Raw genomic sequence first — 24,243 nt, 5'->3', positions numbered from 1 at the left:
AATTCTGCTATGAGCAAATAGAAAAGGAAAATATTTAGATCTTCAACAAATCTTTCAATTCCCTAAAGATTGAGCCACCAGCTCTCTAGCCACCGATAATCATGCACAAATGCAGAATAACAATTCTTAATCAGTGTTTATTTCATCAGCTATTCAGCCAGAGATCATTTCTTTCTTTTTTTTAAAATAAATTTATTTATTTATTCATTTATTTAATTTTTGGCTGCATTGGGTCTTCGCTGCTGCATGCGGGTTTTCTCTAGCTGCTAAGAGCAGGGGCTACTCTTTGTTGTGGTGCACAGGCCTCCCATTGTGGTGGCTTCTCCCATTGCAGAGCACGGGCTCCAGGCACACGGGCCTCAGCAGTTGTGGCAGACGGGCTTCAGTAGTTGTGGCTCGCGGGCTCCAGAGCGCTGCAGGCTCCGTAGTTGTGGCACACGGGCTTAGTTGCTCTGCGGCATGTGGGATCTTCCCGGACCAGGGATCGAATCCACGTCCCGTGCATTAGCAGGCGGATTCTTAACCACTGCGCCACCAGGGAAGCCCCAGTGATCATTTCTTTTGCACTGAATTTTTTTATCTGACCATTTTTCCCCTGTCAGTGTCAACTTTTTCAACTGTGGCTTACCATGGCCACCTGACTTGAAAGTACGATGGTACTACCCAAACAGCGGATTTAAGGGCCAAACTGCTCCTGGAATATAATACCAACATCTTTTGTGTTTCTTGGAAGCACAATCAAATGCTAAGAAAATGTGTATTCCCAGCATCAGCACCTAGTAGTCCCTAGTACACAACATACAAAACACTCTATGGCTGAATGAATTAATCACTAAGAGTCCTCTGAAGGATAGAATCCCCCTGTGTACACTTCATCTTTATATTCCAGTTCATAAGACAGTACTCAACAAATGTTGATGAGAGCCACATTTACCCCAAATAGATGGCACTGAATGAATACTACATTGAAAACAACTGCAAAGCAAATCCATCACTTGATCTGGATACAAAAACCTACAGTTCTCCCAAATGATAAAGAATAAGAATAAAAAGAATAGAGAAGGACTTCCCTGGTGGCACAGTGGTTAAGACTCCACGCTCCCAATGCAGGGGGCCTGGGTTCAATCCCTGGTCAGGGAACTAGATCCCACATGCATGCCACAACAAGGAGCCCATGAGCCACAACTAAGACCCAGCACAACCAAGTAAATTAAAAATTTTTAAAAGGAATAGAGAGAATAAGAATCAATGGTTCATGTACCTAAGACTTAATTGGGAATCTTATTCAACATGCAGATTTCTTCCACACATATAGTGGCAGGAAAATATTCAAAGTTGTTTTTATTATAACAGTCCCAAACTCAAGACACAGAAATGTCCATCAACAGGCAAATGGATAAACAAAACATGGTGGGTCCATACAAAGGGATACTAAGCAATTAAAAGGAAGCAACTACTGATGCACCTAATAACATGGAGAAATCGCACAGACACAACGTTGAGTGAAAGATGCCAGACACAAGACGTGCTGCCTGAATCCCTATAGACAAAACTAATCTTCGGTGGCAGGAAACAGTTAGTGGTGACCTACAACAGCTAAGATGGGAAGGAGGGACTCCAGAGGCAGAGGAAGGAACCTACGGAGTGATAGAAATGTTCCATAACTTAGCTATGATTCTGGTGGCTCCATTTGTATGTATATCCATTTACTGTATGTAAACTATGGCTCAGTAAAGTTGATTTTAGAAGAAAAAAAAATTTTAACTCCCATAATCCCACCAACTTTAAAAAATGTCCCCTCCCCCAAATTCTGATTCCACAGACCTGCATCGAGACCTGGGACTTACATTTTTAACAAATGCACAAATGTTCTGATGCTAGTGGTCCTCAGATCAACACCTCTGGATGGGCAACCTGGGGTGGGATAAAGCTATTTTCCCCACTTGCAGAAATCTATCTAGACAGGTGAGACCATATGATCACGAAAGAAAACTCTGGGATAAGGAAACTCAAAACCTCAACTTGCCAAGTGGTAATCTGGTCCTTCCCAAGATACAAACAAGAACTTTCAGAGCTGGCCGGGTTCAATGATAAAGCACATTTAAAAAGTCAATTTGTAGCTCTCTGTTAAATCCGATCATTAGGGGATTATAGTTGAACTGTGGCTGCTCCATTAAATTCTGTTAAATGCTAACATTTGACCTAAATGCTTTTAATTCAAGCCAAAAGAAAGATTACTGGAACAAATATCCTCAACTTGTACGTGATCAAACTTCCTTTAAATATAATGACTTAAATCGTTGCCTAACATACAGCTTTAGGGGGTTTAGAATTCTGACATTGACCCTGGCTAGCTATCATTATTCCATTTAAACAGTAATGAAATGAACCTGTAAGAAGTGGTTATCATTTGACCTTGTGATTACAGTTATGGTGTAACTGGGGGGAAAAAAAATCATCCTACAGCCTTTTCCAAAACACTCTAAGAACCCTTGCTCTTATTCTTCAAACTGCAAGTCACCACCCACTAGTGGGCCATGAAACCAACTGGATCTCAACCAGAATTTGCAGAACAATGAAATTTAACAGAATAAAGAAAATTCAGAGCACATCTCACAAGATAAGGGTAACCCAGAGTTTCAAGGTAAAAACTGTGGGTCAGTCAAAAAGAGCCTAAAAGTCACTGATATAAACTAAAGTTCTGCCCAGTGACACAAAAGGCATATTTCAAGTGCCCAATTTAAATCAGGTTATTTGCTGAACTTTAACATACTTACAGAAATAATTTGCCGAAGTGGTACAAGATGATGACACTGATTAACAAAATATCATAACATTCCCTTGCCACAAGGATGGAGAGAGCACCCAGAATCATGGCCTCAGAGTGGCCTTTCTTTAAAATCTATCAGAGCCCTAAACCAAACCACCTCAGTGACTGCAATCAAGACAGGCTCTGTTGCACCCCAATGAGCTGTGTAAGCTTCTGTCACTGTCTTGGTTTGTCAATTTGTTCCCTTAAGAAGAAGAGACTTTTAAAAAGTTAGATAAAACCGGATTTCTGAAGGGGAATCAGGATCGGTTGTCAGGTTTCATCTCAGAAACCACATGCTGAGAACCTCAGGAGCCTCTGGGCCTATGAGGCGCCCATGGCACAATCCTACAGGCAAAGTGGAAGGGAAAGGGCCCCCGGATGAATGCTGCTCAAATACTTAGGAATCACCTAAAAATATAGTCAGGGTCCTCAACAGTGGGCCAGAGAGGATGCAAAGCCACTGGATAGACATGGCAAATATTCCTGGAACATCCGTGGGATGAGGTGAGCAGGGAAGATCATTCCTAATTGAAAGCAAACATTTTTGGAGCATAAGATGACATGCCTAACTGATAAAATGATGGAAGATGTTAAAGAATATGCTCTGCCTTCAGAAGACACCTTCAGTCTCTTCCAGAGCCTTGGCCTGGGAAGCCCTTGGTACAGAATAAGTTCTAGTCCCAAATAGACTCTAAATCCTAAAGAAGCTTACATCCAGCCCAAGACAGGTTGTTTTGCTGATGTCAGTTTACACACAGCCTGAGCCATGAAAATTGGTGGTCGTGCTGTCTAGAGGAGAAAACAATGACTCATTGACTGCTCAGTTAGGGGAAAGATGGAGTCAAGTTTACAGTAAAAGGTCAAAGCAGCTGATGTTTTGTTAGTTTGGTGGCTTTAAAATACAAAGTCATCAGTGATCTCTGTTTTTCTGACCTAATGTTGTAGGTCGTAGGTATCAGACGCTGTGGCTAGTATCATACAACAGAAATCTCTTCCCCAAACTTTATTCAACATTATGACAAGACCTTAACACTCATCATCCTCACTGTGCCTCTCCTGCCCCGGGTACTATCCATATGAACCATGTGGACCTGCAGAGCTCCCAGGTCTTAGCTCAAAAAGTCTCCTCCTGGGCTTCCCTGCTGGCGCAGTGGTTGAGAGTCCATCTGCCGATGCAGGGAACACGGGTTTGTGGCCCGGTCCGGGAGGATCCCACGTGCTTTGGAGCGGCTGGGCCCATGAGCCATGGCCGCTGGCCCTGCGCGTCCGGAGCCTGTGCTCCGCAGCGGGAGAGACCGCGGCGGTGAGAGGCCCGTGTACCGCAAAAAAAAGTCTCCTCCTATAGGAAGCATTCTTGGGTTAGGTGTTCCTCTACTTCCATGTTTCAATAGCACACTGCTTCTTGGTCCAGCTTCCCAACCAGGCAGGGATGGGGCAGGGACACAGTGTTCATCACATAAAAGGCATTCAAATATATGAGGAAAAGAGAATTTTTCCATGGGTCAGTTGCCATACAACCAAAACAAAACCTAATCCCTGCCCTCCAGTTTCACTCAAGGAAACCGTGTGGCTGGGATAAGAGAGAGGGTAAGGGAGAGGTAGTGGAGCAAAAGGTATAGTCTGTGGGCCAGAATTAAAATATAAACAGATATTTGAGAAAACTCAAGCAGAATCAAGATGGATTTTATCGCATTTATTTCCACTGTGTGATTTAACATATCACTTTTTGTACAAATAATGTATTTTTATGGAAACACTATTTTTAGTGTATTAATACTATTTTTAATGTACAGGGGCCACTGAAAAGCTAATTTTATATGGAATTTTAATGACAAGATAAAACATGTGCAAAACTGACTATTATATCCAAGATACAAACATGATATCACTTAACTGTATAAAAATTCTAGGAGGGGTTGTTATTATCCCCACAGTTTAAAACTGAGGCACAGAGAGGTTGATATACCCTTGGACAAAAGCCAAGGGCAAGTGACAGACAAAGCAATCACTGAGAGCATGAAAACTGCTCCTATTCCCTAACAGACTAACAGAACAAGGCTCTAAAGATGAACAGCCAGAAAAGACGTGAGATGTCATGTCTGAAGGTCATTTTGGAGGAAGCTGAGGAAAGCCCCCAGTTACTGTCAGGGAATAAAAAGAAAGACACTTTCTCCTCTTCCACACCTCCAAGTAACCTTTGTCATTTGTTGTCTCCCCCCACCTTTCCAGTACAACAACAGACTTGGGTGCTTAAGTAACCTCCAGGGCATGGCTCTGCCCTGCTAACCCTGTGCCCCCTCAGCTCCTGCTTCATCCTCCATTTCTAGCACACAGGTAACTCATCTCTCACCTCTAGCTACTGTTGCCACTGCTGCCCCCGCTGGAGAAGAGAAGGCACTGCTCATGTGCTGGGAGAAGCATTTCCACGCCTCACACGCAAATGGACTAGTCAGCTCTCTCCCTGAATTACCCTTCAGACCACGCCATTCCTCTTTGGAATGTTCTCACCTTTCCTGTGCCCCAGCTGCCAAAACCAAATTTCCTTCTCTCACCTGCAGAGAGAGGTCAAGCCCCACCTTTCCTTAATTTCCTGACTACCCATTATACCTGCTCTGTTTTGCTGGACTTTGGCACAGTTACTTAGTTCTCTCAACCACCTGCTCTCTTTCTATAGTCTGGAAGAAATCCTATTTGCAAATCTCTTCTGCAATATTTTTTTTCTCCCCTCCAAGCCCTCCTGCCCCCTATTCCAGTTTACTAAGAGTTCTGTCTCCTCCTCCCCACAGACTCTCCCAAGATAAGGAAAGGGGCACTCTGAAACCTCACCTACCCTGATGGATTAACTGATGGCTGAATAGTGGGTTTGACTACACTGCATTGCAATTACCTGGGGCTGGGACACTGTAATTCTTCTCTAGACTAAAACCAAGTACACAGTGATTGAAATAAATTTTCCCTGACCTTCATTAAATGGGAGCCTTTTTCCTGACCTTTAATAAACATCCCATGCCTGTGAGTATGTTATATATATATATTTTTTTCTGCAGAGGAGCGTGTTCCTCCTAATCCATCAAAAAAAAAAAAAAACCCACATCCATTCAATATAGAGACTACAATTACTTAGAATCCTATGGCACAGATGTATTGGTTTTTTTGGTGGCAAAACCTGACATTTTTACAACCCCAAAACCTTAAAAGGAGTATAAATAGATATATTCAGCTATAAAAGAGGCTCCAGCTCTCTCTGAGGTTTGTTTAACCTATGTTCCTTGTTGCCTGTGTACTTATTTTTCCTCAAATCCCTAAAATTTTGTATAAAATAAAACATAAAAGAGCACAGAGGGCCTTGGAAGTCCCAGGACTGGACCTCACTCAGAAAATAAGGTAAATGAGCACCTGAAAAACACTGAATCTAACATTTTAATTGCTGCAGATCAGGTTTTTATTGTCACTCTCACATATTTAATGAAGGGCATTGCCTTTATCTAAGGGTTGCATAAATCTTAATGTTATTAATATTCAAATAATGTCTGACAGCACCAAGAAAGACTGTGGAGATTTTCTGGTAACCCAGCTTAGGAAACTTGAGCCATAGGCTCCTCACCCACCTACACAGACATACACACACATAGCCATATATTCGCAGGAAAAAAAACAAAAACAAGACACACAGTCTCATAGACAGGAGCACACATAGTCACAGATGCATGTGCATGGAAACAGACACCCATAAACCCAGATGCACAGACACAGGCAGATGCAGACACTAATTCCCCAAAGCAAAGCTTTTGTACCAAGAAATGGTCTTACCTGAAGAGTGAAATCTTACTGTATCCCCCCACAATATTTTGTATTCAGTACCCTACCCACCAATTCTGTGCTGGGATCTGTGTGAGGCTGGGATCCTGATGCTCAGCATAAGACTCTTCAGGTGCTGAAGGAATTCTGGCTTTTATAACCCACACAGGCTCACCAAAATTGTATAACACCACCACCTAGCCAGAAATGCTATCTACTTTGTATTACACAATAGCCACCCTCTGGTTACAAACGGTTACTGCATGCCTCTAGTACGGTTTGTTTACCATCAATCTGTAGCAGGTTTCTATGTGGCAGGCTGGATACTCTATAGTGGAAACCAAGCAGCTGCTGCGATTACATTTCTCAAACCCACACAAATAAGGAAAATAAAAACCTATCTTTCCAAACCCTTCCGTTCAGATGAACAAGTCCACCCACACTGCTTTCAGCTCAGTGAAAAGGGAGATTAATTTTACTCCCTGGTAATTTTTCATTTCCCCAATCAGGGGCCCAAAGACAACTATTTTCAAAGCTCAAAGACTTTCAGAGATTAAAAATAGATCTGGGGGCTTCCCTGGTGGCGCAGTGGTTGAGAGTCCGCCTGCCGATGCAGGGGACACAGGTTCGTGCCCCAGTCCGGGAGGATCCCATATGCCGCGGAGCGGCTGGGCCCGCGAGCCATGGCCGCTGAACCTGCGTGTCTGGAGCCTGTGCTCCGCAGCGGTAGAGGCCGCAGCGGCGAGACGCCCGCGTACCGCAAAAGAAAAAAAAAAAAAATAGATCTGAAGGTATGATTTCTTCATTAGATTACAGGCAGAGCCAACAATAACCATAACATTGAGAGCTCTAACTGCTGGAGCCCCGCTGGATGTGGCACCTGGTGTACACTCCCAGCTGCAGAGGCCCCACTGGACAGTGAAAGTGCCATGAAGACATAGAAAAAGGCAGACATACACTGACAATCTGGTACCAGTGAGAAGGAAGAAGCCGCAGCTGCAGTCAGACTTTGTCCCTTCCAGTCCTGACTCCAGGCAAGGGCCTACCAAAACCTAGGCAATGGTCACCTCGCCTCTGCTGTGAGAGGGCAAGTACTTGCCCCCATCTCCCCAACACCACTGCACTTCCCAAATCCAGACAGAAAACCATGAAACTCAGATGAGAAACATCTAGGCAGAAGATGCATCTTGGAAGATGGGATCCCTGAGATAAAGGCAGAAGAAGAACAAGGACAACTCCTGGAGAGAAAAGTAGCTCTAAGTGTTACTTATTCATGAATAATCTTAAGGAAATCAGCAGTGAGCATAAGAGGAAGATGCCACTTGACTAGGGGAGAAGCTATAGCAGAAGCTGGGGAGATGGTTGAAAGGCAAGCACTTCAACTGTTCAGGGGCAAGAGATTCACAACCACAAGTGCCCAGAACACAGGTCACACGTGACACACCGACCCCATCAGGTCAACATACCCAGGTAGTCCCTTGCTCCAAGGTGAGCTAACCCAGTGTGTGGCCTATGGGAAAAATACTCCAGTTTCTGTATCCTGAATACAAGAACTATAATCAGGATGTTCTGTGAAGACTCAAACTTCAAAAAGGTTCTACTGTAGGAACCAAAAGAAAATTTCAATTTGGAAAAAAGGAAAAAAGAATAAAAAACAAAAACAGTTGTGTATCAACAAAGGAAGCAGGATCAGATGATTATATGAAGAAAATGGACTAAGAACAAGAGACAACAACTGGGGTGGGGAAGAACTGAGAGGAAACAAAAAGCACAAAATTAGCTTAGAAGCATTAAAGAGAAGTGAAACTGCAGAAAACAGCAGAAAACTGAAAGGTGGAGGACAAGCTTGAGAAACTCCTAGACAAGGAAAAGTCCAGAAAGGCAACAACAGTTCAGAGATGAGTACCATGGAGGGAAAAAAGCAAAGAGCAAAGCCAAGACATGAATAATCCAGTGCTTATTAAATGGACTTAAAAAACAAAGAAGCCAGTCATGCTGTAGGATTCCATTTTATATGAAATGTCCAGAATAGGCAAATCTATAGACAGAAAGATTAGCGGTGGGCTGGGGTAGAAATGGGGGGACAGGAATGGAGAGTGACCGTTAATAGGTTTGGGATTTCTTTATGGGATGAAGGAAATTTCTAAAATTTGGTTGTGGTGATGATGGTACAAGTATGATTTACTAGAAGCCACTGAACTGTACATTTAAAATGGGAGAACTTTAAGGTATGTGATTTACATCTCAATAAAACTTTTTAAAAAAAGAACAATTAAAGAGACTTAAAGATACAACAGATATAGAAAAAACCACAACTAATTCTGAGATTAAGAAAAATCTGAGTATAGAAATGGGCACACCAGAGTCATTCAAAATTAGAGAAGAAACTTAACTTGAACATATCCTGGCAAAATATTTTAACTACAGGATGAAAAAGTCATAGAAACACCCAGGGAGATGGAGAAAATGTTTGGTTTACTTGAGCAGTAGCAATAATTAAGATTAGCCCCAGGATTTTCCAAGGCAGTATTAAACACCAGAAGTCAACAGAAAATATAGATCTATAGAAAACTGGAGAAAAGGGTTTCCCAAAGAATTTTATAATCAAACAAGTTGCCCTTCATGTGTTAAAGCCCAAAACTGCAATTTCAGATATGCATGGGCTGAGAAAGAAAAAAAGCAAAGCCTGAGGCTATATTCCAGCCACATAAGAGGTAAAATTCAGAGTGGTCACTAATAAACAGGGTTGCTAACAATGTATACCAGCCAAAACCATCAAGATCAGGACATAAACCCAGTTATAAAATTGACTGCATATGGGCTTCCCTGGTGGCGCAGTGGTTGAGAGTCCACCTGCCAATGCAGGGGACACGGGTTCATGCCCCCGTCCGGGAAGATCCCACATGCCACGGAGCAGCTGCGCCCGTGAGCCATGGCCGCTGAGCCTGCGCGTCCGGAGCCTGTGCTCTGCAACGGGAGAGGCCACAACAGTGAGAGGCCCGCGTACGACAAAAAAAAAAAAAAAAAAAAAAAAATTGCATATATCAAATTATTCTTTAAGAATGTGTTATGTAATGTTAAAAACGTAATTAAAAACAAAGCAGATTGAACAAGAGTACATTAAAGACTGAATGCAGGAAATGAGAAGATGCTGAAAGCCCTTCTCCCAAACAGACGGGAATGGGAAAATACCATTAGATTTTAGCTATGACAACTGAAGAAAGTTGTTTTTTTTTTTTTTAGAGAAACTATTATTAGAATTTGAAACAGACTAAAGACTAAAACTAAACCTGTAAATTAGTTAAATTCATTCCATTAAAAATATTCCCAGGTTTGTCAAAAACTAAATGCCTGGATTTCCTTGGTAGCACAGTGGTTAAGAATCCACCTGCCAATGCAGGGGACACAGGTTCAAGCCCTCGTCCAGGAAGATCTCATATGCCGCAGATCAACTAAACCCGTGTGCCACAACTACGGAGCCTGCGCTCTAGAGCCTGTGAGGCACAACTACTGAGCCCGTGTGCCACAACTATGGAAGCCTGTACACCTAGAGCCCGTGCTCCGCAACAAGAGAAGCCACTGCAATGAGAAGCCCGCACACCGCAACGAAGAGTAGCCCCCCGCTCACCGCAACTAGAGAAAGCCCACGCATAGTAACAAAGACCCAACACAGCCAAAAATAAATAAATAAGTTTATTAATAAATAAATAAATGCCTAAGATAGACCTTAAAAATGAAACAAAAATAAAGCAACATTAATGCTGCTTTATCATTATTTTTAAATGTCAGACACAATGGAATTCATGCCAGAAAGTATTAAAAGGGGAAAAAGAGGGTCATTTTACATTGCTATATTATAAAATTCATATGTTAATTTTTATGTTCTCAACATTATTTCATTGAAATAAGATCCATAATGGTTAGCAATACAGAAGAATGACCAACACTATAAACATACCTATCTGCCTCCAAGAAGATAGGGGGCAAGAGGGTGGAGGGGTAATGAGCACAGGCTTGATCTCTATGTTAATTTTATTTTGCATCAATTAGAGAATCTGACCAATATAATGAATCAGGCTAATATAATAAGTATCAAACTTTCCACGACATAGAAAGTAGAGCTTTATTTTCAACAGCTAAAGAGCATTAGTGGAAACTGACCACCATGCCAAATGAAAATTTCAGCCCCCACAAAAAAGGAACACTTCTCAGTGCCCGATCATAATGTCAAAACACATAAAAAATAATTATCAACAAAGAAAGTTTAACAACTTCAAAATTTTTAGCCTTTCTCCCAAATAACCGTTAGGTCAAAGGTGAAATTGAGACTGTTAAAAATACCCTTACAAAAAAAGAATAAGCAACAAAATAAAGAAACTTAAAAAAAAAATTAAAGAGAGGAAGAGGAAAAAATTAGCTAGGAAATAAGCAACAGAACTGATAAATTTGATAAATACATCCAAGAGGGCTCTTAAGGCCAAGGCAGATAGAGACTTTCCATTCAAAAACACACTGGGCCCAGGTGGTTTCCTAGGCAAACGTCTCCAAGCATTAAGGAAGTTACTCCTTACACTTAGACAGCTCCAAAGCACCAGAAAAGGATGAAAAGCTTGTCAATCATTTTAGAAACCTAAGCATAACCCTGATTCCAAACTTGACAAAGCACAAGAAAAGGAAAAAAGCTATTACAACTCATATCAACAGGCAGAAGGAAGAAAAACCATTAAGATCCAAAAAGAAAACCAGAAACCAAAAAGGCATTTGATAAAACTCAAAATCAATTTTTGAATGAAATTCTTCATGCATTCCAATACAGAAGAAAAATGTCCTCAAAAAGAATCCCTATCTCATGCCAAAAGCCAATGAGATACTTACTCTGAAAAACCCAGAAAGGTTATATTAAAGCCAAAAACAGAAGGGAATGTGATGGCCTCCATTACAGAAAACTGTTCTGGAAGTTCTAAATAATACAGTAAGAAAAAGATTTTTAAAGTTCAAATAATAGAAAAGGGAAGACAAAAGAATTATTCACAGGTAATGGATCTGTCTACAAAGAAAATGAATTGGTGGGGTGGGGGGGGCACTAGAATAAGATACTTCAGAACGGTAGCCATTTACAAATGAACATAGAAAAAAAACCATCCTATGCACTAGCATTAACTCATATGATGACCCTCTTTTAAAGTACTGTATTCATGCACGTGCAAGTGTGCTAAGAAAGCAAAAGGTGATGCACCAAGCTGCTTATACCAGTTACCTCTGTAAAGTGGGATTATAATTGTTTTTACTTTGTGGAAAAGTTTTAAGTCTTAATTTTGTCCCTCCCAATGTATTAGGAGGCAAAATTAGCAGTAGTTCAATTCTTGGCACCCATATAAGGTTAGTAAATTTAGGACCAAAAATTAGGCAAAACAACCAAAAGGCTAAACTTGGCCAAATACTGAAAAAAAAGTTTAATTCTTCAGAAATAATTATGTATTTGAAAATATCTAACTTGATTAATGTAATCTCTGATTTATCTTTTCCCTTTAAGGACAAATTTAAACTATTTTTTTAAAACCTTACACATTTGGTGATTATCTATTTCTGCCTTTCCAAATAAATGTTACATACTGACATTTCAGTGTCCCTACTGTTGTAAAACTGAGTAAAACAACAAAGGAGATTTAGAGTTAGCAACTGGACAAAACTACTCTGATCCTGTAATAAGATAATCTGGGGGGAGGGGGGAAAGGAATTCTGTAAACACTAAAAGCAAATATATTAACAGCACCCTCTAGTGTTACGATATTTAAATGGCACTTCATTAAGATAAGAAATTATAAAATATAAAATTTTTTTAATATTTTGTAAAATTTCACACAGAAAAGTAGACAGAACTGAAATACATTTTAACTTCATATCCAACTTATTTCTATGTATTGTTTTCATTCACGTGGCAAATTCTCTACTTAATTGTCAGAGACCACCAGGTGTGAGTCCTCTGTCATTCAATTAATAACTAGACTAATAAAAAGCCTTAAGTTCAGCACACAGCCAATTAAATTCAGGCAACATTTCCCAGCCTCCCTTGCAGCTAGATGTGGCCGTGTGACTATGTTTTGGCCAATGGGATGTGAGTTGGAGTAAACATGCTCTCTCCTTTCCCTCTTCCCACTGGCTGAAGGAAACATCTTGAGCCATGTAAATGAATCAATACTCTAGGAATGATGAAACTATAAGAAAAAAAAGGAGCCAGATTATGTGAAAAAGAAGCTATTTCATATTTGGGTATAATAGAACAGCCAAAACTATTAACCCCCTCCAAAAAAAAAAAAAAAAAAAAAAAACAAACCCACACATGTAGAAAGAAAATCTGGCAAGACAACACATTTGGAATAAACCCAGTCACTAAATTTTCAACAGGAAATAAATCAGTACATATTTCAAACCTGGCTAAATTCTATTTTCCTTCAGAGGAACCAAATGGAAGGATCACAATAAAGGATACACATTTGTGTGAGGTGAATAAATTCACTGTTCCCCTTGACTATCAAAGACTTATTAAGTTGGCTTCTCCAGCAGACACTTAGAGGCTGGCCTTTCATTCATAATCTCAAAGCACAACTCGGAATATGTGCTGACAACACATGCCAGAATTCAGCAATAAAAGTAAAAGTAAGTGTATTCAATTCTGAAAGTAAATCCACTGTGAAGACTACATCCTTCAAACTAACGATTCACATTACAGTGTGTTCTGGTCAGTACCTTGAAGTCGAATACAAGGGGTAGTGGGAAAACAGAACTCACTGAGAATCCAGAAGCCCATGGTTGTGCAGACCATGCACGATGGTGTAAGTGCAGGAAAGTCATTATCCAGTGGGCCTCAGATGTCTTGCTCTGTAAAATAAGGGTGTTGGCCCATATCTGTGGTTTTTGCATGTTTGCTTTCAGTAATGAAACAAGCACCCTCAAATTGAATCTTATTCAAAGCTGGGAGGGGGGAAGTCTACATAAGTAGGTGGATGATGTCATTAAAATGGGGACTCAATACTCTTCACTATAAAGTTTTAATACACATTTTCCAGAAATAAAACCAAATTTTAAAAATCCCCAACCAGTAAATCAAAGATTCCATAACCATATGAACTTTGCTGAGAGCAGCAAAAAAAATACATTTACCAAGCTTTCTAGCAGCAGCCTGCAAATGTTAGGCTGCACTATACCATCTCTTTATCATTATTTGGTTACCCTAACACAATGCTGATTTTGAATTAAAGGGGGAAAAAAAGAACATGCAAGACCAAGAAAGGCAAATATCCATTATTTTAAATCATTTAAAAATATAATCCATTTTAAAATTTAATTCTTTGGGTTAAAAAAAAGACATTCCTATTAGAATGGCTAAAACAAAAAGAAACTGCTAATACCAAATGCTAATAAGGACACAGAGCAAATGGAACTCTCATACACTCGTGATGGGTTTGTTAAAATGGCAAACCACTTTAGAAAACAGTTTGGCCATTTCTTATAAAGTTAAAACACACACTTACTCTAAGATCCAGCAATATACTCCTGGGTATCTACCCAGAGAAATGACAACTTTTGCTCAAACAAAAATCTGTACATAAATGTTTACAGTGGTTTACAATAGCCCAAACCTGGAAACAACATTCACCTTTAACTAGTGAATGGATAAACAAACCATGGAATATGCCTATTAAAATGTGGTATCATTTCACACCTACCAGATAATGCAGGAATAAAAGAGTTTAATAATACCAAGTGTTGGAAAGGGTGTGGATAAACAGGAATTTTCCCACTGTTGCCAGAAACGTAAATTGGTTCAAATACTTGGGAGAACAATTTGGTAACATCCAGCAGGTTGAAGATGTGTGTGCCCTATGATTCAGCAATGCCACTTCTCAGCATACTCCACCCCATTTTAACAGTACACAACCAACACATCAATAGGAGAATATAAAAATAAGTTCTGGTATGTTTAAACAGTGGAATAAAACAGAGCAGTTAAAACAAGTGAACTCTAGCCATTTGGATCAACATGGCTTGAAAACATACCTGAATGAGCAAGTAGGCTGCAGAACTCATACCACATGAGATCTTTTATTATGGGTTTTAAATCAGTCAATATTGTATGTGGGCTTATGGATATGGAAACATATAATACAAAAGTAAAACTGTGGACTGCAAAGTTACCTCTAGGAGAGAGAAGATGATATTAGCAAAGGATACAAAAAGGATATTTAAAATGTTTTATTTTCTCATTTAAAAAAAAAACCCTAAAGCAAAGACAATGTGGTTAGACTTATTAGATCTGGGTATCTGACATATGAGGGTTCATTCTTTCAATTTCTTTATATTTGAAATTTCCCAATTAAAAACAAAATTCTAACAAAGAAACTCCAGAAGTACACACAAAACACATGCAAAAACTGGTAAAAGCAGTTGCCTCCAGAGAGGGAAACTGGGAGCAGACAGAAGGGAGACTTACTTTCCATATCTGTCTTCATGTACTTTCTGAATTTTTTTCCATGTGTATCCACTACCTTTTTTATTTTTAATTACAAATAAATCTGATGTACTCTTCACCTCCAATCCGACCCCTCTCCAAGGGGGAAAAAAAACTAAAGTATTTTTATTTTGGATAAAGAAAGGCTACTAATGGAGATTCCAGCTCAGACTGTGCCACGAATGAGCTCTGTCACCTTGGGAGGTGATTTAATCCACCCCTCTCCAAGGGCTGTGTCACTTCTAAAATCCTATTTTCTGCGAAAACACAAACATCTCTCCATAAATTGAAGATCTGAAATTCTAAGTATACCAATAAGGAGCAATAAGCAGTTCTCCTGTAATCCTGGGTGGAAAACTTTCAGAATCTGTAACAACAGTTCCACACAGACTGTCTGTAGTGATTGCCTCATGTCCTCTGTGGAATAAAGTGGGTAGAGATGTATAGAGATAGTCACTATTACTCAACACTCAATGAGACAGGAAGTTGAGGGAGCACTTATCTGATGACTTATTTTCTTAATGAACTAAAAAGTGGAGGTCATGGTGGAGAAGAAGGAGGCCAAGGATGAGATATGGGAAAGGAATGAGTAAAATTACTGACAAAGGAAAAAAAAAAGTCAAAGATCTAGCTGAGCCCAAAACTTATAAATATGTAAAGGAGAAAGTCACCTTGTTATCCAATTTCTCTCCAGCAGAGTGCAACTAACAAAAAAAGATAGAAAAATTAAACAAGTAGGACTGTGCCACTGACGAAAGTTGGCAAGTTATGGGGCCAGTTCAGAGAATGAGAAAACCAAGGTGTTGGTGAGATGACAGTAACGAGACTCCCTGGAGTCCACAGCAGGTAAGAAGGGTTGGGAAGGCAAGAGGAAGCCAGAGAACACCAAAGTGCCCAAGGAGCAAGGACCGCTGGAGGAGAATAAATGAGAGCTAGGAAGGACAGGATGTGTGCAGAGGGGAGATTCTCCAAGCTCAAGGTTCCTAAAGTATCATCTGGGAGATAACAAGGCCCAAGAAAGCTGAAGTGAACTGGATGTAAAACTCCCTGGAAAAGATAATGTAAAGGGAGGGTGAGGTTTGAAGGCTGGATAAGCCAACAACTTAGAGACGATGTTAGAAGACACAGTGGAAAGAAACATAGCAAGCCAGGAGCCAACATCCAAGGCACATAAATGGCCAAGAAGTTGGTAGATGATGGCACAAAGTAAAGAGAGGATGGTATCACAGACTGATGTGAACTTCAAAACTGATAGGCATCAAGGCTGGAGAACACAGCCTGCTATTCTCACTACCTGGAATGCTATAACATCTGGAGAATTCCTATTCATACTTCAGATCTCTGTTTAAATGATCAATTCCTCAGCAAATTCCTTCCAGACCCCTCAAAATCCAAGTCAAACTGCTCACCTTCCTTCACTGTTCCCTCCAAAGCAATGACACAATTCATACCAAGTATCCTTCTTTATCCAAATTTATGCTCTTTTTGAGTTCATGCAGTGAGGAATCCACATTTTCCTGAATCTATCTGGTTCCTAAGTTTGGACTAACAAAATAAAAGATTTCAGAAGGGTATACCCCAAAATTTATCCAGAGCCACCAGGTCAGGAAGGCAGGTTCTCTGATGAATTGGATTTAGGACACCTTAGCCACACACACTTAAAAGCAGTCCACTTGGCTGTAAGAATTCCTAACACATCAAGATTCCTTTTTAATTTTAATGTGATTCTCACTATATTGCTGATGGGAATATAATCATGTGTAAGCTTTCTTCTGAAAAATGTGAGAAATCCAAAAGATCATAAATAAAATGTATTACTTATAATTCACTCAGCAAATCATAAAATTACTAAATAATTTTTAACGTCCCTTAAGCAGGAAAGCACTTTGGATATACTGCTAGTGGGAGTAATTACTGGCTTTAACATTTCTAGATGGCCATTTAACAACATTAATCAAAAGCTCTAAAAATACACCTAATCTTTGACCCAACAATCCTATTCTTAAAGAATTTATCATAACAAAATAATTAAAATAGGCTCAAATTTTTCAAAGTGAGAATGTTCACTAAATAGTGCTTAGAATAATCCAAAACTGGAAGGTAAATTATGTCTATAAATAGAAAACTGGTTGGTTAAATCGTGGGTTAATTCTTATAATAATATATTATGGGGATTAAAAAATTGGTAATAACATTTCACTGACATGGAAATGTGTTGACTGTGTCACTGAGTAGAGGAAAAGTCAGGTTACAAAACATACATGACAATCCTATTAAAGTTGTAGCCACACACACTTAAGCACGCACACGCGCACGCGCGTGCACACACACACACACAAGGAAAAACAGATTCTCCAGATGACAGGATTAAAACTGATTTTTTTCCTCTTATTTTTCTAGAATGTATATGTATCACTTTCAAATTTTTTAAACCTTAAATCACTGCATAAGGTCAATACTGAAATAAATATGAAGGCAACACAAACTAGAAAAAAGAAGCTAAGGCACTCAAAACCAGTGCTGAAGAAACACACCCAACTGATGTAGTCAATGTGCTCGCTCCCCAAACAGCAGGGGACAGATGGGTCTCCCTGTAACGAAATGCCTAAGTTCCTCATTTCTGTGATTTGCTGAGAACACCTGAGTAACTAAGGGAACCAAAGGTGTGGTTAAGAAGGTAGGCGTTCTTAATGTGCTGCAAACCTACCGGGTTCAGGGGTTCCTGATTTTCCTGTATTTCCTCATATCCTTTTATTCTCTGATTTCAACTCTTCCAAAGCCCATTTTTATCTAACAATAGTACTGTACTTCTTACTTTAAAAAAATTACATATATATATATAAATTTTAAATGCTATGTTAAGAATATTTTTTTCTACTTCTCAAGCGAGGGAATAAATGGATTAACATCTAGAAATACTGCTTATCAATCGATCTAATTGTGAAACTGGTTCAGAAACAATTTTCAGGCAATGGGAAACCTCTCCATTTGACAGGGAAAAAATGAGGAAGGGGTGATAGAAACATCACTCAACTATGAGTATATTTTATTAGGCAGTCTTAAATTGAAGTGTCTTACATTATGAAATACCCCAGAATCCAAAAGCTTACAACTTGACAACTCAGTAGATAAAGCAATGTGGTCTTGAGCTGTGCCACCCAATGTCACCAGCCCCATATGACTACTGAGCACTTGAAATGTGGTCAGTCCAACTGAGATATGTAAAATACACACCAGACTTCAAAGAGTTACCATGAAAAAAAAAGTAAAATCTCATTAATTTTTATATTGATTACATGAATAATGTTTTTTATACATTAGGTTATAAAATGTATTACTAAAATAAATTTTAGCTGTTTTTAACTTTATTCACCATAGCTACCAGAAAATTACATATGTGACTCCCACTGTAATTGTATTGGACAGCACCAGTCTAAGAAAATGGATATCAGGAAAAAAAAGTAAATGCTATTTCATAGTAGATAACCATGGTAATCAGACTCCATTCAAAGAGTGTGTTCTGACACCTTTTTACAAATACACATATACACAACAAAGGCATGGCCATATATCTTAGTCCAAATATCAAAGCAAACCCTATATCATGTCCTACGTAATCAACTTTGCAGCCTGCACTATGATGGAGGTGAACAAGTGCCATAACCTAATTTCTCACTCACAGCACTGGGAGGAGGGAGGGAGTCAGATGTGAAAAAGGCCAAAGCAGAAATCCACGTGGTAACAAGCACAAGCTGAAAGGCCAAAAGGGGAGTCAGAGGCTCTTTTTGAGAAGCTCAGAACCAGCATAAGAAACCTAAATGAAACACAGGGTCCATCCAAGGGTAAACACTACTCAAATCCAAAAGGGCTTTATAATTACTAAATTGCAGGTTCTGGTTTTACATGGCAAACCTAAAACAAAAACAAATTATCATCAGAGGGAATGGGACAAATTTATTGATGAGGTTTTTCCATACCAAACAGAAAGTCAGCAAACAACTTAGACAATTTATAGACAGTTGGTCTTAATCCAACACTAACATGTTGATTTTAAAATATATCCAACTGAAAAGGCCAGAGTTGTTCTAATATGCTTCGCATCTCTTTCATGTAACCATTACAATCTTCCTTCCTTACCTTCTTATTCAAGCTCTGTAATCAGCATCAGTGTTTATACAGTTTTGCAAACTACCCAACTTCTCTGGTAAATATTTCTCTTGTTGCTACTGATCAAACTATAAACAACACAGCATTTTCATATAACATGTTTAGTAACGAGAAAGTAGGACACTGACGTCAACGGCATGAAGAATCTGTAAACCAAAAACACCAGAACTACCAGACACAGTGAGGCCTCTCAGAAATCAGCCTCCAATAAAATAGAAATTTCCCTTCCCTGCTCAGTTTTTGACCCAGTTTATATCTAAGTCCCTCCATATCTGTGGCAGTTCAATCAACTTCTAAAATGAGCCTGAATCAGCACCCAGTCTGTAGGCTCCATGTATTTGGGCAGAGCTGTTGCTCTCAGCTATGAACGCCCAGGCAGTGAACTCTCACCTGTATGCTCTTTTTTTTTTTTTTAAATATTTATTTACTTATTTATTTGGCTGCGCAGGTCTTAGTAGCAGCACCCAGGATCTTTGTTGTCATGTGTGGCCTCTTCGTTGTCGCGTGTGGGCTCTTTTAGTTGCGGCATACGGGTTCTTGTTGCAGCATACGGGATCTAGTTCCCTGACCACGGATCAAACTCAGGCCCCCTGCACTGGGAGCGTGGAGTCTTATCCACTGGACCACCAGGGAAGTGCCTATATGCTCCTGTTAACAATGATGAAAGGTACTATCAAGCCTTCTCTTTTTCCCAGTTTAGTAAGAGGTCAATATTTTAGCATCTGTACTGACAGTCTCAAAGAAAATGGAATAAACCAACTGTCTGGCTAGCTTCCTGAACTGCCACAACTGTCTAAGCACTGAAATGGAAATGGGAGTACATGTGAAGCAATATACCTAGACAGACTGGAACAACTAGTGAACTAAAGAAACACTGCCTAATTATCAAACATTGCATGAGAGCTCAGAAAAGCAGGAATTCAACAGGGCTTGAAACTGTCAGAAATGACTTTTGGAACTGGGACTTGGCACCAGCCTTGAAAGATGGAGAGTCCTGAGCAGGAGGCCACCATGGGGTCAGTCCAGAGGTAGGCATGAAAACAGGCTAACCAGGGCACACTAGATGGAGGAAGAAAACGCCTCACAGGATCTTCGGAGTCTCCAAAGTCCAATGTGAATGCAACACAGCTTTATGACACATGAGCTTCTGGACAGATGATAAGAGTAGCAAGAGTCCACCGCTGGATACTCAAGATAAGAGATCAAGAAGCTACTGCGTTAATCCAACTATACGGATCTTGGCAAGTGGGACGATGGAAACAACAAGGGATGGATAGTGGGAGTGATTTCTAAAAAAAAGAAAAATCTAAGACTTGGTGTCAAAGATGACCTCTGGGAGAACAAGAATGTTCCCCCTTCAGTGGGAGAACAAGAATGTTCCCCCTTCAGAAATAAGTAAGTAAATGGATTTGACAGGCAAGTAATGAATGAAGTTTGGACGTGTTGAATTTGAGCTGGTGGTGGCATGTACATCTGACAAGTGTCCAACAAAAGACCACCAGAAATTGAGAGAAGCTCTATGAAAGAACAGAGCAGAGAAAGAGATTTGTGAATTGAAATACAAAAATGGTAACTGAAACTCTGGGACTGGGAGACCATTTATTTTGCAGATATCCCCAAACACAGCTGCCTTCCCCTCACCTCCCTTATCTTTAGCAATTATTACTTTTAAGAATGCAAAACATACAATTTAATGATGATGGCTTAAGGAAAAAAAACTACACACAGAAAACAAAAAGAATGAAAGAAATACACAAAAATATTCAGTGATGTCATTAAGTAGAGGATTCAAGGATATTTTCTTCTTCCTAATTTTTGTAATTTCCCAAGTTTTATTTATTTTTTAAAATAGCAAGCATAGCTTCTATTAGAAAATAAAAAATGTTTTAAAAAGGAATGATTCCCTCTAAGCATTTTTGAAAGTTCTTATAACTGTACACCTAGTGAATTTATTTCACTGTATGTAAATTAAAATTAAATAGACAAAAATACCATTGGTGTAGTGTTTGACATTCACCATACTGAATAAATTTCGTCTTGACAAGACAAAATGAGAGAATGTTTATCAGTAGGAATATAAATTCTTGCAGCTTCTCAATCCTCAATTTGCCAGTATCTATCAAAATTTTAAAAACTGGAAAATCTTATCACTGTGCCCAACAATTTTACGGCTAGAAATTTACTTATGGGTAGTCTCTCCAAAGTATGTACAAGAAATTTCACTACATTATTATTTATAATAGCAAAAATTTTTAAATAACCAAAACGCCCATCAAGCTTTAGGATGAGGGAGATGGTAGAAGGAAAGGAGAGAAAAAAAGTAACGTTCCTTAGTAATGTATTTGTGCTTAGTCTCACTACTTAAATTGCTGAATACCTGAATAAGAGCGAGGGAACAGGTCTTCAATTTCTTTACCCCCAGGCTTCACATCTGTGACCCTGAACAAGAACCCCAACAGTAACAGGCACTCAAATGTTAGTGGATTAAAAAAAAGTCAAAAGCATGTAAATGAAAATGAAAATATTTACCTCCTACCTTGTAATTAGTATAAGTGGCAAGACCGTGCCTGTTTGTTTTCTAGTTTAAGCTACTTATGTGGAATTTGGCCTTTATTAAAGAAGTATTACCTTATCATTAGCATTAACCTAATAATTATTCCCAGGATTGCATTTAGACCTTTGCTGACATGTGCAAAGGGCAAAGTCAAGCACAAAAGGACCGTCAGTACAACTCTCACAAAATGCAGAACAAGAAAGATCGTGTTTCAGATGCAGACCTGTCCTTATGCTTTCCATTACAAGCTGCTGAGCTACATTTCCTTGTGCTGCCGAAGCCCAAGCTCAAAACAGCATGTGGAGTCCCGGTTAGTGGAGTTAAGACCTAGCCAGAGAAAAACAAATGGTAAATCAAAATAAAAAGTAATAATAAACCTGGCAGGAGGTTTATGCAGTCTACTTTTCAATGGGCCATGCTCAATCCTAGAACTCGCTCTATTACTTCTTCCCTCTAAAGGAATATCTCCAAGGCCCTAATGCATCCCTAGGTAGGATTACAAATTTTTCAGTCCCTTAAAAATTAACTCTCCATTTGCACAAAATATTTTGAAAGACAGTATTTTAGAACACCAGAAGAAGTAAATTTTGTTACCCAGTGGGCTTTCTTGATAATTGTTTTAACTCCATATTCCCTAGCACAGGGCCTCAAATTTTAAAAACTTTTAAAAGATTTTAGTTCTCACTATGTGCCAGGCATTGTACTATATATCCTATGTGTGAAATTCCATCTTCAAAACAACCCTTGGGAAAAACTGGGCCCACACTTTATAAGTAAGAAAACCCAGAAGGGGTGAGGCCTCCTGGTCAAGGTCCTGGAGCTTATAGGAGACGTGACAAGACAGGGGACAGAGCCCATCAGGACTGTGACAGCAGAACCTTCACCTTTCATTATGACTCTACATTGCCTTCAATGCCACCACTAGAATAAACTGCAGGTACTGTATTTGTGGGAAAACAGAAGACTTAATTACTCAAAAATCACTTTCTTTTAAAGCCTCTTAAAAATGTATCAATATGTTGGGGGGCGGGGTGTGCTTCCAAAAAAGCTGGGTCACGTTCTGTTTTTTTAAGCTTGGTAGACAGATATTCATCTTACTGTTTATTAAATGAACGTGTTTTATACATGCTTGTACCTATGCATGCATTTCACAATAAAAACCCAGAGCCTGACTCAGGCAGCGTCTCTGGAATAGTCAATGCAACACCAGTTATGAGCCTGACCCTCCATTATAAAGAAAAACGTATGAGATGACTATAGTTTAGCCAGATACCAACAAGTTCTTCACTGGAAAATATTTAGGCTGTGAATCTTTCAACTTCACTGTTTGTTCTAGGGCAACTTAGCATTGCCACTCACAGATGACTCTAGGTAAATAAGCACACAAATGCCATCAGAGTTATACCCGTTCCAGGCTTCAACGAGTGTCCAGTGATCCTGTATTTTTTTTTTTTTTTTAATTTCAGAAACTAAACATTGGTCTTTTGCTGTTTGGGACAAAAAATACTAGTCATTTTAAATGATTAGAATATGAATAGAGAAATTATGGTTTTCTCCTGCCAAAAAAAAAAAATGGGGGGGTAATTTACTTCCCAAAATAAAATCTTCATAACCATAAATCAATTTTAAGTTATGTTTATTAAAAATTTCCAGAGTCAAAAGGGAGGTATCCATCAGTGAAGATTAGTCAAGAAGAGGAATAGTGGAAAGAACATGGAAAAAAGTAACAAGAAAAGTGTTAAAAGAATATCTTATTTTTAGTGAAACAAATTATATACTTTGTACTTTGAAAAATGCAAGTTGCACAACATGTATAGTATAATCTGACTTTTATTAAAAGTATAATTACATAGAACATATTTGTGGACACAGGAATGGGTTGGGATGGCTAAACATCAAGCTGCCTTGAGTGTAGGGGGCGTAAGAGTCTGTATGACTTTCAAAATTTGCTTTATCCAATTCTGACAAGTTAGAATTATTTTCCAACATGCATATGCTTCTTTTATAAATCATTTAAAAAGCTAAAAAATATTGTTTTAAAAAAAGGTTCCATGATGGCAAAGCTGCAATTAACAAAATATCATTTAGACAAATCACAGAAAAATTTTGAAAGTGAAAGTACTATGACTATGAATACTTATTTTTGGAAAGTATTTTTTTAAGCTGATTGGTAAGATGAGTGTTTGGAAGAACTCACTTTCTACACTACTGAACAACTATCAGAGACCAAAACACAGAATTGGGTCAGAGGTTCTATCAGTAATATTGGGGAAATGCAAACATATTTTTAAGAAAGGAATCTTGAGAAAGGAATTAAGCAGGAGGAGCCACTCAACAAAAACAAGACTGAGTTATCAAGTGAGCATCCTTGAACGTCTGTCAAGTGGCCCTGTAACACCCCTC

The 24,243-nt window shown here is 39.1% G+C and overlaps 1 protein-coding gene across 6 annotated transcripts in view; it reads right to left on the bottom strand.

The window, feature by feature from the left end:
- Positions 1-24,243, bottom strand: part of SLC23A2 (solute carrier family 23 member 2) — a 161,691-nt gene that overhangs the window by 118,506 nt on the left and 18,942 nt on the right. The window contains exon 2 of one of the 6 annotated variants that reach the window (XM_089896592.1): positions 13,400-13,489. The exons of the other annotated variants lie outside the window; for them this stretch is intronic. The gene's annotated coding sequence lies outside the window, so the exon portion shown is untranslated. The remainder of the gene's footprint in view (positions 1-13,399; positions 13,490-24,243) is intronic. 6 annotated transcript variants of the gene reach the window in all.

This window comes from Delphinapterus leucas, chromosome 15 (assembly GCF_059928025.1).
Source record: "Delphinapterus leucas isolate spDelLeu-1000000601 "Yukka" chromosome 15, BTC_Dleu_Yukka2, whole genome shotgun sequence".
In the NCBI taxonomy this organism is placed as follows: domain Eukaryota; kingdom Metazoa; phylum Chordata; class Mammalia; order Artiodactyla; family Monodontidae; genus Delphinapterus; species Delphinapterus leucas.
Note: the sequence above shows the minus strand (reverse complement) of the source record. Positions and strands in the feature narration are given on the sequence as shown.